The sequence below is a fragment of the Chenopodium album genome, chromosome 3, assembly GCF_948465745.1.
Source record: "Chenopodium album chromosome 3, dcCheAlbu1.1, whole genome shotgun sequence".
In the NCBI taxonomy this organism is placed as follows: Eukaryota; Viridiplantae; Streptophyta; class Magnoliopsida; order Caryophyllales; family Amaranthaceae; genus Chenopodium; species Chenopodium album.
This window is the reverse complement of record NC_137836.1, coordinates 10277651-10292216: the sequence shown is the minus strand read 5'-3', so window position 1 is coordinate 10292216 and position 14566 is coordinate 10277651.

The window sequence follows — 14566 nt, the reverse complement described above, 5'->3', positions numbered from 1 at the left end:
CTGGAAGATAAAATAATATAATTTCGGTCGAAAATGTTATTTGATCTAATTAAAACTCTGAAGAATCCTAATTGAATTAAAAATGATAAAACCTTCTAGAATGTTCTAGAAGACCAAAACCATTCCTAATTACATTAGGAATGATAAATCATATTAGGCCCCCCTAGATCATTGGGCCGTACTTAAAACTCAAACCGGGCCCAGTTTAGTAAATTGGCCATAAATTCCTCAATATTCATCGGAATTGGGCTTATAATATATCGTTAGAAAGGTCTTTGCAAGCCCCATCCAACTACACCACTATTGGACCCATATTATGGACCAACCAAACTGGATTGGCTGTTTTCTTAAAAATAAAGTTTTCAAAAACAGGGAGAAGAGAAAAGAAAAGAAATAAAACTTTCCGCAACACTAGACCTTTCCACACTTTCGTTTCATTCGATTATGATTCAACGTGAAAGATACTCATCACTAGGTTTGGTTTTGGGGAGACACAAATGGGTGTCTACAGATATGTTCACGAGCCTCTGAACAAAGAGCTTCGATGATATGCCCACGCGTCTCTGAACAAAGAGCTTGATAATAGGATGCCCACGCGTCTCTGAGCAAAAGAGCTGTTTTATTATATTCTTTTTAATATGAACTTCTGAATGATGTGTCCACGCGTCTCTGAACAATAGAGCTTTGATGGAATGTCCACGCGTCTCTGAACAAAAGAGCTTGAAAATAGGATGCCCACGCGTCTCTGAGCAAAGAGCTTGAATGATAGGATGCCCACGCGTCTCTGAACAAAAGAGCTTGAAAGAAATGTCCACGCGTCTCTGAACAAAAGAGATTTGAAGAAATGTCCACGCGTCTCTGAACAAAGAGCTTTGATGGAAATGTTCACGCGTCTCTGAACAAAAGAGCTTGACAGAAATGTCCACACGTCTTTGAACAAAGGAGCTTTGATGCTTGAATGTTTGTTGCGATAATATTCCGAGGAAAAATTTCCGAAGACCAACACTTGTCGATCTCTAAAACTCGCTTGAACTTTGCTTCCGCTAAAACCAGTATGTCGGTATCTCCGTGATGAGCCAATTCTTAGGCGCTTTAAGCTAAGTGAGACGATATTTCATCAGGTCGATCACTTATTGTGATTGTAATCAAACTGACTACTTAATCATGTCAAATTGCTTATAGGGGCTAACTGGCACACCAAGAAACCCGAAATTGTTGTATGAGGTTGAAATCACCTTTCTGAGAGGCTTCGAGCTCTGTCGCTACCGAAACATCTCTGGCGCCAAGAATTGACTCTGCCGCCAGATGCTGAGATCTAGCGCCAAGCCCTGAAATCTATTTCCATACGCTAGATGTTGTCGTCTGGCGCTGGAGTAGGGTCTTCCCTATTCTGCTGCACCTGTATTTATTTTTGACTATAGAACTTTGCTATTCTCTTTAATTATCTTAGGGTTGACCTAAGGTTTAACGTCGCTTGACTCATTGACTCGACACAACTCAAGGTATAAACTTGATTCGCTGTGATTGACTCGAGGTTGACTCGACTCGAAGTGAAATAACACATGTGACTCATGAACCGTGTGTGAATAGTGTTGATTGTGCGACTCGAAAATGCAAAAAAGCAAAAATTTTCCGTCATTTTTGTGGAGGGTACCGACTTTCTCCCGAAAAAGAAAGATGTGAAAAAAGAAAGAAGCGAAGTTTTGAAGGTGCATGTTGAATGAGCTTACTCAAATGTTGTTTCTCACAGTACAAGGATTGTAACATCTTAGACTATCCTAGTTGACTTGAAAGTATTTAGGTAACTTAGGCGCGGAGGCTAAGCACTTCATACTTTGTGATGCAATGATGATTATGAGTGATTTTGACATAACAAGGCATGCTTCAGTGTTATGTTAAGATTTCATGACAAAGGGTTCCTAAGGGAAAGTATATTTGGTCATGTATCTGTGATGTGTGTGATAGTGACACTAAAGTTATGCCGCAAGGGCTAAGTGTGTGGGAAAATATATTGAAAATAGTCAAATGGCGGAGACTCTTAGGCTAGGTAAGCTAATGATGTAGGGATTAAGCCCCCAAGTCTAGCTCTACACGGATAGGGATGAGCATAGGAGATCCCTTGATATGATCATGGTGTGTGAATGTGAATATGAATGCATGTTTATTACGGCCGCACCTCGATGTGAGGTTGCCTATGTATCCGTTAGGAATCAGGCCGAACGTAGCTCTAGCCGAACCTCGCACAAGTGTGTGTATACCTCAAAAAGGTCTTTTTAAGGGTTTGTAACGTGGTTAGGCTAAAGGTTATAGAAGAAGGGGATAAAGGCTCAAGACCCTAGATAAGCCCCCAAGGTGTGCAACCTTGCTTTTGAATATCTGTATTTTTATGCTTGAGGTTTTCTACTCTTTTTTAGCTCTTTCTTTTGCTTTAGCATTTATTTTATTTAAGTGTGGGAAATCCTGATCATGCGGTCTATCACTCACTTGGCATTCATGTTTCTCAGGCACGGTACCAATCACTCGATAAGAGACGCAATCTGAGACGTGTTCATATCGAAGACATGTTCATATCAAAGACATTGGAACACTTGCCTTTTTTGTACACTTTCATTTATTTTTTTCTTATTTTATTTATTTTGATCTTTTGAAATCACTCAAGCTTTTGAAATTGCATAAGTTACACACCATCCCATCCCAAGGTTAGGTATATATGGGTTGAAGAATGAAAGGTCTATTGTTAGACGAGGGTCAATGTGGTTTATCAAAAAAGGATTGCATATTTGAAAGGTGAAAGGAGATATGATGTGGCTACAAGAGGTGCCTCAAATCATTGGTATACATTGTGCTTAATTCGACATGGATTTTTTTTTGATGCAATGCAATGCGATGATCATATGCAAGGAAATAAATGCTCATTTTATTAAAAAAGGGAAAAGAAAGAATCTACAAAATTAATCTAAGGAAAAGAAAAGGTGCATATGCTAGACTTATTGGGGGAAAGGGTAAATAAAGAAAAAGAAAAAATGATGTCATGAAATCTCGTCGTTGAAGCTCGCCTCTTGTCTTGTGTTGTTTGCTTTATCATTACTCGCTCTTTTTGTTAACTGGAGGTATGGGAAGCTTGTTATTATCAATCAAATGTTGGATAGCTTCCTTTAGCTTCCAAAAGCTCTCAGTGGCATGACCCCTACCTTGATGGTACTTGCAGCGCACATTTGGATTCCAACTAGGCAACCTCTTCTCAAGCGGGGGATCTTGAAGAGGTCCAATAGGAGTAATGAGCCCCTTGGCATGGAGTCGATCGAAATCATCATCGTAGCTAATTCCAATAGGGGTAAAATCCCTTTTTTGTTGCTTTCTAAATCCTAAGATCTCATTAAGGTCGAAAGTACCAACACTGTTGCTAGAGTAGGTGTTTTCGGAAGGAGAAGGATAGTCGTTCTTCTTCCCTTTACAACCACTGTTGTTATTGTTACTGATCTTGGCCTTCTTGTCGCGCGGAGGAACATGAAGGAGATTTGAATCAATGAAGTCTTGAACACGATCCTTGAGGGAGAGACACTTTTCAGTAGTGTGACCGTAACCTCTATGGTATCGACAATAGGAATTTGGATCCCAATTGGGAAAACGTTTTTCAGATGGAGGGTCTTGACTAGGACCAATGGAGTGAATATGACCTTGATCATGAAGACAGTCAAAAGCTTCATTGTAAGTTGTTCCTATTGGAGTGTATTCTTCAATGGTCTGTTTTTCCTATGGCTTAGGAGCATTGAGTTCTTCATTAAACTCTTGGCGAGAATTTTGTTCGATGACCATCACCCAATTTGCTAATCCTTCTACCACGTTCAAGAGCATGGCAACGACATCTTGCAATTTCCGAACGTCCTCTTTTAGACTTGACTAGTCTTCCCTGGTATTATCTAAGAAAAGACTTTCATCCTCCCCAATCATGGCCACTTCATCGAGAGAGGTTATATAAGCTGTCTCGATCATGGGCTCTCCTACAGATGTGATAAGAAGTGATGAATCGAAGGATGTTTGATCGTCTTCGATGACTAGAATCTTGGAAGTTTCATTGTTATCGATCAGATATTGAATAGCTTCTTTGAGTTTCCAACACTCCTCAGTGTCGTGACCCTTTCCTTGGTGGTATTTGCAGTGCTTATTAGGATCCCACTTAGGTGGCCTAGCTTCTGGAACTGGATCTTTGATAGGCCCTATGGGCATAACTAGTCCTTTGTGGTGTAGCTTTTCGAAAGCCGTTTCATAACTCATGCCAAGTGGGGTGACCACTCTTTTTGACCTTTGGATTTGTGATTTAGAGGCGTTTGTAGCACGTACTTCATTAATGGGAGTGGAAGAAGAAGGATGGTCGTTCTTATTTCCTCTCGCACTATTATCTTTCAGAAGGTCATCTTCAATGTCAATGCCTATATTATAGACAGCCTTGAAAGTATTCAAGTTGTGTTGGTACTTTAAGTGCCTTGAATACTTCCCTTGGAGATTCTTGATAAACATCCTCATAGATTCTTTTTCGGCAGGAACTTTGACCATATTAGAAGAAGTTTCCCTCCATTTGTTGAAGAAAGAAGTGAACCCTTCGTTTTCTTTTTGTTTTAACATCTCGAGTTGTCTATGGTCTGTTTCGTCTTGGATGTTGCACTTATATCTATCTATAAAAGCGTTTGCTATGGACTCCCAGGTGGAGGTTTTTTCTTTCTCGAGAGAAAAGAACCATTGCTGGCAAACGGTCTCGAGAGATAGTGGGAACAGAGAGGGGAACACTTTCTTATCAATACCCTTAATGCTCATTATGGTTTTAAAAGCTCTTAGATGAAAGTAAGGGTTATCTGTTGCCTTGAATTTAGGGATGTCAGTGGCGTTGAACTTATGCGGAAGAAGTTCCTTGTCCAGCGAGACCCCTTGTGAACTAATGCCCTGAAATTTATAGTCACTAGATAGCTTGCTCAAGCTTTCTTGCATAAGGTTCATTTGTTGTTGCTTCACAGGGTCATCAATTTTGAGAGTTAAAGCCTTTAACACCTCAGTCACGTCATTCAATTGATTCCTAAGTTCATTGACCTCTTCTTGACTTGCCATTATCTTTTTAGCCTTCCTCTTTTGACGAATTGGTTTATCAAAAAGTGAGACTTGAATAAAGAGGTTGTCCTTGATTAATCTCCCTTCTCTCCTCGACCAAGTACTGTGGAAAAGGAATTTGGGGATATTCATTGTTAATTATTTGACTCAAGCTTTATTCAACATGCAATGGATGGAGGAAGTGAAGAAAGATGGAATAGAATGTGAAGAAAAATGATATAGATGGAGGGATATGAAGAATTAGGAATATAATGTACCCCCCAACTCAAATGACGGAAAAAACCGACTCATGCATGAACCTAAGACATGGTCATGGTGATACATGTACTCAAAGTGTGTGATAGGACTAGTGAGTGTAGGTGACATGTTAAGACTCGTGTTATGACCATGGGACTTAGTGCCTAGACTAAATTAATGACTTAACAAAGTGTTATTGACAACGAAATTTTACCGATTTAATTAGCAAACTGGTTAATTAGACACTAGGTGATGACCCGATCAATAATCTGAACTGTCGTCAAAACGATAGGACTGGCGCCTCTCTTTGTAGTGTAGTGCCAGACGACAGAGCTTTCGCCAGGCGCCACACTGCACAGAGTGGCGCTACAGTTCAGATTTTGGCGCCAATGCTGGAGCTTCAATCTGAGACTGTTTTCGGTGTTATTAATCAACAAGGGTATGCCTAAAGTCGTACTAGGTCAATTCTGATTAAAATATTAAACTTTATTTATTCAAATTAATGAATCAATTAATTAATTAGGCAAAGTTCTTTAAGTCATTAATTTATTAAATCTCAACACAAGTCAAACAAACGGTTAAGAAAACATATATATGCACAACACATAATGCACAATTAGTCAAGTAGGCACAATATGATGCAATGATTTTGCAACCTAACCATGGCTCTAGTTCTCTAAAGTTCGGGATATGGTTTAGTCAATAGAGGGTCCATGGTTAATTGTCCGGATGCACCGCGCGGAAGCCTAACCGTGAAGGGTTGGCGCGAGTGGATGGGACACCGCGAGTTTTAGAAAAACTCGCTTCCATGGTTTGGTGAATTCAACATTCTCGGATGTACCCTTTGTTGCTCAGAGCGTTCAATCAGGTAGATGGAGCATGAATTCCCAGAGGGTTATGTCCATATGTAGAACACATATGGGTTTCAGAAAAGTGAGAAAAACTCGATCAGGAAGTAGGATCGAGCAAACAATGCGAAAAACTGGTCGAAATTAGAACGCATATTTCTGGCTCGGTATTGGAAGAATTTGGCGCCAACAAACAGAGGTTGGCGCCAGGATTTAGCAGTAGCGCCTGGCGATATGGATGTCGTCTGGCGCTACGGTTAAATGTCTGGCGCCAGCTTCTGTTCGCTGACGCTAATTCCCACATGCCTCAACAGCTTTCTGTGCTCGATAAAATTTTTCAGTTTCGCGCAGTGTTATTTCGGTCCTAGTTGTGAAAGATATTTTTCAAATTTCCTACGTGTAAAATCCTATGTTTTAACTCATTACGGATGGTCTTTCCAATGAGATCTTTTTTATTCATATGACAATAATGTTAATCAAAATTACGCACATGAAATACTTAGAACGTTTCGAGTCTCATCCACTCATTCTAAATCATTGCCGAAACAAATTCAGGAATTAAAATAGAAATCCTCCCCAGTGGAGTCGCCAAAAACTGTAGGGAATATTTCAAGCGTTAATCCCCTATCTTGAACCCCACTGTGATCATACACTAAAGTACGGTGGCGTCCAAAGGGAAAGAAGATAGAGCAAAAGAGTCGCCAACAAGTTTTTTAGGAACTTGTAAATCGTTCACGAGGTGAAGGTTACACCCCTTAACGATCAAAGAGATCGTCAACTCCATAAGGTCTTGAACCAAATAGGGTTCAGGGATGAAGGTACAAATCCAACCTAAAAGAGATTGAACCTGCCCTAATAATAGGCCTCTACTTTATTCAGATCGTATTCATGTGCGCTTTCTGACTAACATGCAAGCAATAGGATTAACCCTAAACCTGTTTATCTATGTTGGTTGAGTATTAATGCACAAATAAATCTATTATTGGCGATCACTTGAATTATAATCATATTAACCCTAAACAAGATTATTAATTATCTTATTAAGCGTGACTACAAGTACAAATTCCCTTTAAACATGCATAAAAAGGTGTGATCAAGCAATAACAATGGATATCAAGCAACATAATAATAATCATCATAATAGCAATAATTATAACAATAATAAAATCATCATCATAATAATAATCATGTTAAAGCATAATAAAAATAGCAAGATCCTAGGCATGATACTAACGAGATTAATAACAAACCCTAGCATGTCACCAACAATAAAAATCAAATCTTTAACCCTAACATGATACTAACAATCATAAATATTAGGAAAAACATAAAAGGCATCATAGCAATCATATTTAGCATTAAATTTACCCTAGACATGATACTAGGAATCATAATAACAACCTAAACATGAACTCTATGTCATAACATCAATAAAAACCATTAAAGCACTTACTTTGATGCCTCGTACCTCTTTCTAATAACAAAATACACGCGTTAGTAACTTCAAGGAAAATAATAAACAAAACAATCAAATTAAATAATAATTGAAAGAGAGATTTGGGACCAAACCCTCAGAAATTAAACCTTTCGCGTCTAGGGCGAAGACAACTTCGAATATGGCTAGGTGTTTCTAGATCTAATGAATGCGGAATTTTATATTTGAGAGAAACTAGTTTAGAAAAGAAAAAGAGAGAGTAATCAAGAAAATCTTGATGAGAGTTGGTAGATAGTAGATGAAAACTGGTGAATGGAAATTGATGATCGAAAACGGAGTTTTTACGACGTTATTTATAAAGAAAATCAGCCAAAAAGATAAAATATCAAAATAGAGTTCTGGCGCAGATAAAATCTGATTAGCGCCAACGCTGGCTATTGGCGCCAGACGCCAACATTAGCGCCAGGCGCCAATGCTAGCGCCAGGCGCTACAGCTGGCGTTTGGCGCTGATTGAGAAATTCACGCGTTTTTTTAAAATCAGATAAAAATTGCCGTACAGGAGGATAAAATCGTATTTCCCTCAAAAAATGTTCTTTGATTTTAATTAAAACTCTAAAAAGTCAACAAAAATCAATTTATCAATGCTAATTGAATTAGGAATGAAAAGAACCTTCTAGAATAATCTAGAAGACTAAAACCATTCCTAATTGCATTAGGAATGATAAATCTATATTAGGCCCTTCCCTAGATCATTGGGCCGCATATAAGGCTCAAACCGGGCCCAGTTCAGTAATTTGGCCATAACTTCCTCAATATTCATCGGAATTGGGCTTATAATATATCGTTGGAAAGCTCTTGTCAAGCCCCATCCAACTACACTACTATTGGATCCATATCATGGACCAACCAAACTGGATTGGTTGTTTTCTTAAAATAAGTTTTCAAAAACAGAGAAAAGAAATTAAAACTATCCGCAACACTAAACTTTCCACACTTTCACTTCATTCGATTATGATTCAACGTGAAAGGTACTCATCACTGGGTTTGGTTTTGGGGAGACACAAATGGGTGTCTACAATCCGCAACACTAGACTTTCCACACTTTCACTTCATTCGATTATGATTCGACGTGAAAGGTACTCATCACTGGGTTTGGTTTTGGGGAGACACAAATGGGTGTCTACACCCTCATTAAATTATGTACAAGTTTTTTAAATGAATAGTGTTTGGACAATTATACCATCTAAGATGTTTATTTACTTATTTTCCCTTATTAATGATAATTACCTCTTTATTTTATCTATTAAAAATAATGTGTGGACATTTACACCCCCAAATATATTTCTTTATATATTTTCTCTCATTATGCTGCTAATAACTAAAAGTCTAACGTAAGTTCAAACCGAAAGAGATTCCTGATATGGCTAACTATAGCGCGCGCATTGCGCGCGTTAGCTGCCCTAGTATAGTGAAAAGTGATTCCTGCGATATCAAAGGCATGCAAACAAAGATTCATTTGCTCCAAACTATTATTATACTAAATTGGTTTAATATTAATGCACACATAATTCTAATTTTAGTGATCACTTTGATTAATATCAACATTAAAAAAGGATCCTAAACCAGTTGTCCAAATTATCTTATTAGGCGTGATTTTAAATTACATATTCCCTTTAAATTAAACATACAATATGGTGATCAATAAATAATAATAGAATAAACATTAATATTGGAAGCAATTTAACAATAATAACGTTAGTCAAATCAAATAATAAATAAACCTAACCATGATACTGGCAACAAGAAAAATAAAATAGTAATAATTAATTACTCACATTACGCGCGTTCCTTTAAATTGCTACATCATGAATAAATTGTTAGTAACTTCAATAAAAAATATAACTCAAATGGAAATTAAATTAAATAAATGTAGAGTTGATTTGGTCCAAAGCCTCAGTTATTTGTACCTTTCACACCTTGGTTCAAGGACGGAACCTCGGGCCAAGTATGGACTCCTTGGAGTGCTTAAGGGAAGAATGATGTAATTAGGAATATAGGTTTAAGGCTTAGAATATGAGAGAGAGAGGAGAATGATTTTTGGTGTAAAAGAGAGGAAGAGGGAATGATTTGGTGCCACGAACTGTAGAAAGAGGAGGTATTTATAGGGAAAATGAGCCGAGGGAACAAACTGAACCCTAAAAAGATAAAAGCCCTAAACAAACACTGTCGCGACATGGCAAAGCATACCGCGACACGGCAAAGCATGCCGCGACACAACAAACTATGCCATGACACGGTAAACTTTAGTGTGACGCGGGAAAACCTGGAGTGACGCGGGAAAGTATTAACCTACGAAAGATAAAAACGCGTGAAGAAGTTACGCGGAGAAAACACAAAACAATCTCGTGTCACGGGAAAGGCACCGTGACACGGGAAATTATGTCGTGACGCAGTGTAAAATCCCGTGGCGCGACAAATGTTCCCGTGACACGGTGGAATATGCTGTAAGAGAACGCGAAAAAACACGGAAAAAAAGCACTGTGACACGTTGAAAATTACCGTTTCATGGCACAAGGCGCCGTGCCACGTCAGATATTGCCGTGACACGGTGTTTTTACACTGTGCGCGATAATTCCAGTTTTTTACGTTTTTTTTAAAACCATGATAACTTTTGATCCGTAACTCGGAATAAGGCATATAATATATCATTGGAAATCTTATCAAGTCTACTTTCCAACTGTAGGGAATATTTCAAGCATTACCCCTAGCTTTAACCCCACTATGATCATACACTAAAGTATGGTGGCGTCCAAAGGGAAAGAAGATAGAGCAAAAGAGTCGCCAACAAGTTTTAGGAACTTGTAAACCGTTCACGAGGTGAAGGTTACACCCCTTAACGATTCAAGAGATTGTTAACTCCAATAGGTCTGGAACCATGACTAGTAGTTCGGGGATGAAGGTACAAATCCAACCTAAAAGAGATTGAACCTGCCCTAATAATAGGCATCTACTTTATTCTGGTCGTATGCATGTGCGCTTTCTGATTAACATGCAATCATTAGGTTTACCCTTAACTTGTTTATCTATGTTGGTTGAATTTTAATGCACAAATAAATCTATTATTGGCGATCACTTGAATTAAAATCAAATTAACCCTAAACAAGATTATCAATTATCTTATTAAGCGTGATTACAAGTACCAAATTCCTTTTAAACATGCATAAAAGGCGTGATCAAGCAATAACAATAAATATAATCTAGCAACATAATAACAATAACAATAACAATTATTATAACAATTATAATAAAATTAATCATGTTAAAGCATAATAATAGCAAGATCCTAGGCATGATACTAACAAGATTAATAACAAACCCTAGCATATCACTAAACATATAAAAATCAAAGCTTTAACCCTAACATGAATATTAGGAAGAAAATAGGAAGCATCGCAATTGTCATATTTGATATTAGAAATTATGGTTGTTACCCTAAATATGATACTAGGAAGATCAAAACACCCTAACATGACACTAGGAATCATAATAACAACCTAAGCATGATTTCTATATCATAATATCAATAAATCAATTAAAGCACTTACTTGGATGCCTCGTATCTCTTTCTAATAATAACAAAATACACGCGTTAGTAACTTCAAGGAAAATATAAAATCAAAATAATTAAATTAAATAATTGAAATAGAGATTTGGGACCAAACCCTCATAAATTAAAACCTTTCACGTCTAGGGCAATGGCAACTTCGAACTTGGATAGGTGTTTCTTGATCTTGTGAATGCGGAATTTTGTATGCAAAAGGGTTGGTTTAGAAAGAGGGAGAGAGAGAGTAATCAAGAATTTCTTGATGAGAGTTGGTGAGAGAGAGAATTAGAGAATTGATGATATTTGATGAGAATTGATGATTGAAAAAGGGGAGATATGACCTCTATTTATAGAGAAAAAAGAGGGTCGAAGAATAAGAAAAGAATCCGAATTTGAATCGAAATAGAACTCGATGGACAACAGTTTTTGCGGATTTCGTTTTTATCATATCTTTTGATCTAGAAGTCCAAATAAGGCATATGATATGTCGTTGGAAAGATATTGAAGTCTACTTTCCTACCCAATTATAATCAGATTAAAATATTTTGTAGATAAAAATATATGGCCGAAATAGTGGAAGGGTGTCAGTTTTGGATAGAGTTTTGTATCTCATTCATATCTTTTTCGTTATAGCTCGAATTTAATATTTTAATATATTATTGGAAAGATAATTTCAAGATCTATCCAACCATATAAAATTTGGATAAAGATTATGAGGCACAAAAATAAAATCTGACTGTCTTTGAACATATTTAAATTCGAATAGAATTAGGATTTAAGAAAAAGGAAAGTTTTTATTTAACTCAAATTCTTTAATTTTATCTTTTCAAAAAGGATAATTAAGATCTTTTAAAAACTTATAGAAGCTTATAATTAATACTAATTATTTTAGGAATAGGACTAAACCTTTGGACCCTCCACATGATCATTGGGTCGTAGGTAAGATCCGGTTCGAGCCTAGTTTAGTATTTTGACCATAACTTCCTCATTATTCATCGGAATTGGGCTTATAATATATCGTTGGAAATGTCTTTTCAAACCCTATCCAACTAAACTATTATTGAACCCATATCATGGACCAAAATAAACTGGAATGCTCGTTTTTCATAAATAAGGTAAGAAAAGAAATATTTTCAAAAACAGAAAGAAGAGATATTTTAATAAAAACATCCTCATCACTAGACTTTTCACACTTTCGCTTTGTTCGATAATCAAATGACATGAAAGGTATTCATCACTAGGTTTGGTTTTGGGGAGACAAATTTGGGTGTCTACACCAACCCAATTAGAATCAGGTCAAAATAATTTGTAGATTTTAAGATATGTCTGTTTTAGTGAAAGGGTGTCGATTTTGGGCCGAGTTTAGTATTTTGCTCATATCTTCTTCGTTTTAAATCAGAATTGGGCTTATGATGTATGGTTGGAAAGTTTATTTCAAGGCCTATCAAACCAGATAATAATTAGAACAAAATTATAAGGCTACAAAATTAGTTCTCTCGGTTTTGTGATGTGGACATGAAAAGAGAAAAACAAATTATGGTGTAGGGAAATGAGCTAGGAAATGGATTGGTTTATAAAATGTATTGAATGGAACATGGATTTAAGCACTCCAAAGATTAAATACTCAACCCGACCAATAGTGGCGTGAAAGGTCGTTCATCATTGGGTTTGGTTTTGGGGAGACATTTTTAGTTGTCTACACCCACGAACCCAACAAACTCGGAACCACCACCACCACCAACACCCAGCAAATTAACCCACGAACCACCACCACCCTAACACTCACGAACTACCAACACTAAAGATAATGGGTCCAATTATTTGGGATGGATTTCATACATAATTTGTAACACCCCAGCCCTAAACAAATTAGGGAGGGTCCTATTGTCATGAGATGCGCATTAAGGGCCAACAACTGTCCTCATAGACCAACACAAGTCATTCTGACGCATTTTGTCCTCACTCATGCGCAGCCCGAGAAAATTTCTCAAGAGGTCACTCATCCTAAAACTACTCCCAGATCCCAAAAGGAAGATGCATCTATCTTTTTGGTATGAGTACTATATTAAATTCATTTAAAACAATCATGATGGGTAGTAGTAATTCATACACCCCCACTTGAGAATGGCAATACCATCATTGCGCCTGAAATCCTAGGGACTCCAGTATTACGCCTAATGAAACTGGGTAGCCAAAGTGTTACATCCAATCTGGATATGGCCATATGGCCCTAGAATTCTCCCCGTTAGGTAGGGTTGTTCATATACCATTTGTAACACCCTGACCCCAAACAAATTAGGGAGGGGCCTATTGTCACAAAATGCACATCAAGGGATAACAATTGTCCTCACAAACTAATACAAGTCCTTCTAATGAATTTTTTCCTCACTCATGCATATGTCGAGAAAACTTCTCAGGAGATCACCTGTAACACCCCCAAATCTCCCTCTACGGAAATACCAATATAAAACATATAATTATACCGTAGAGATAAAATTGAGCGTATTACCGCCCCGTGATTACGCAAGGCTACTCAAAATACTTAACTCAATAACAAAACTGGCAGCGAAAACTCAACTTTCTTTTATTAATACTTATAAAAATAGTAACATTGTTATGAGTACTCAAAATAAAGACAAGACCAACATTCCTAAACTAGGTGAATCAATTCCCGGGACTCCCCTATGTTCATTCACGACTCCACCTGAAAATAGTCAACACTGCTTACCGTTACGGTAAGCAGATCGAACCAAAACAAATAAAAATACGGATTAGCAAATTATGCTAAGTACGATAAGTGCAAGATAATGTAAACTCAATTTATTTGCAAACATGCTTTTAAAATCAATTCCAATAATTAATCCAATAAATTCCTAACTAATTATTCCAAAACCGATTCCAGCGATTCAATATTCAAAATAATAGTTAATAAAACCAATTTTCTTAAGAAAAAATTTCTTTTAATCCAATTCCTCACCCAAGTGTGCACACCCCCAAGCTAGTCTCCTTATATTACAAGGCTATTATTGAGGAAAGACCCGTTCATACAAAGTCCAAGGCCTTATCAATAAACCAAATTTGCATAGTGGGATTATCAACATGCTTATAAAGCATTTATAATAATAATAATAATAATAATAATAATAATAATAATAATAATAATAATAATAATAATAATAATAATAATAATAATAATAATAATAATAATAATAATAATAATAATAATAATAATAATAATAATAATTCAATGGTTCAATAGATCCTTTTAATATCCAATAGTTCCAATATAATTCAAAATCCTTTTTAATTAATTCCACATGCTTTCAAAATCAAACCTTGTA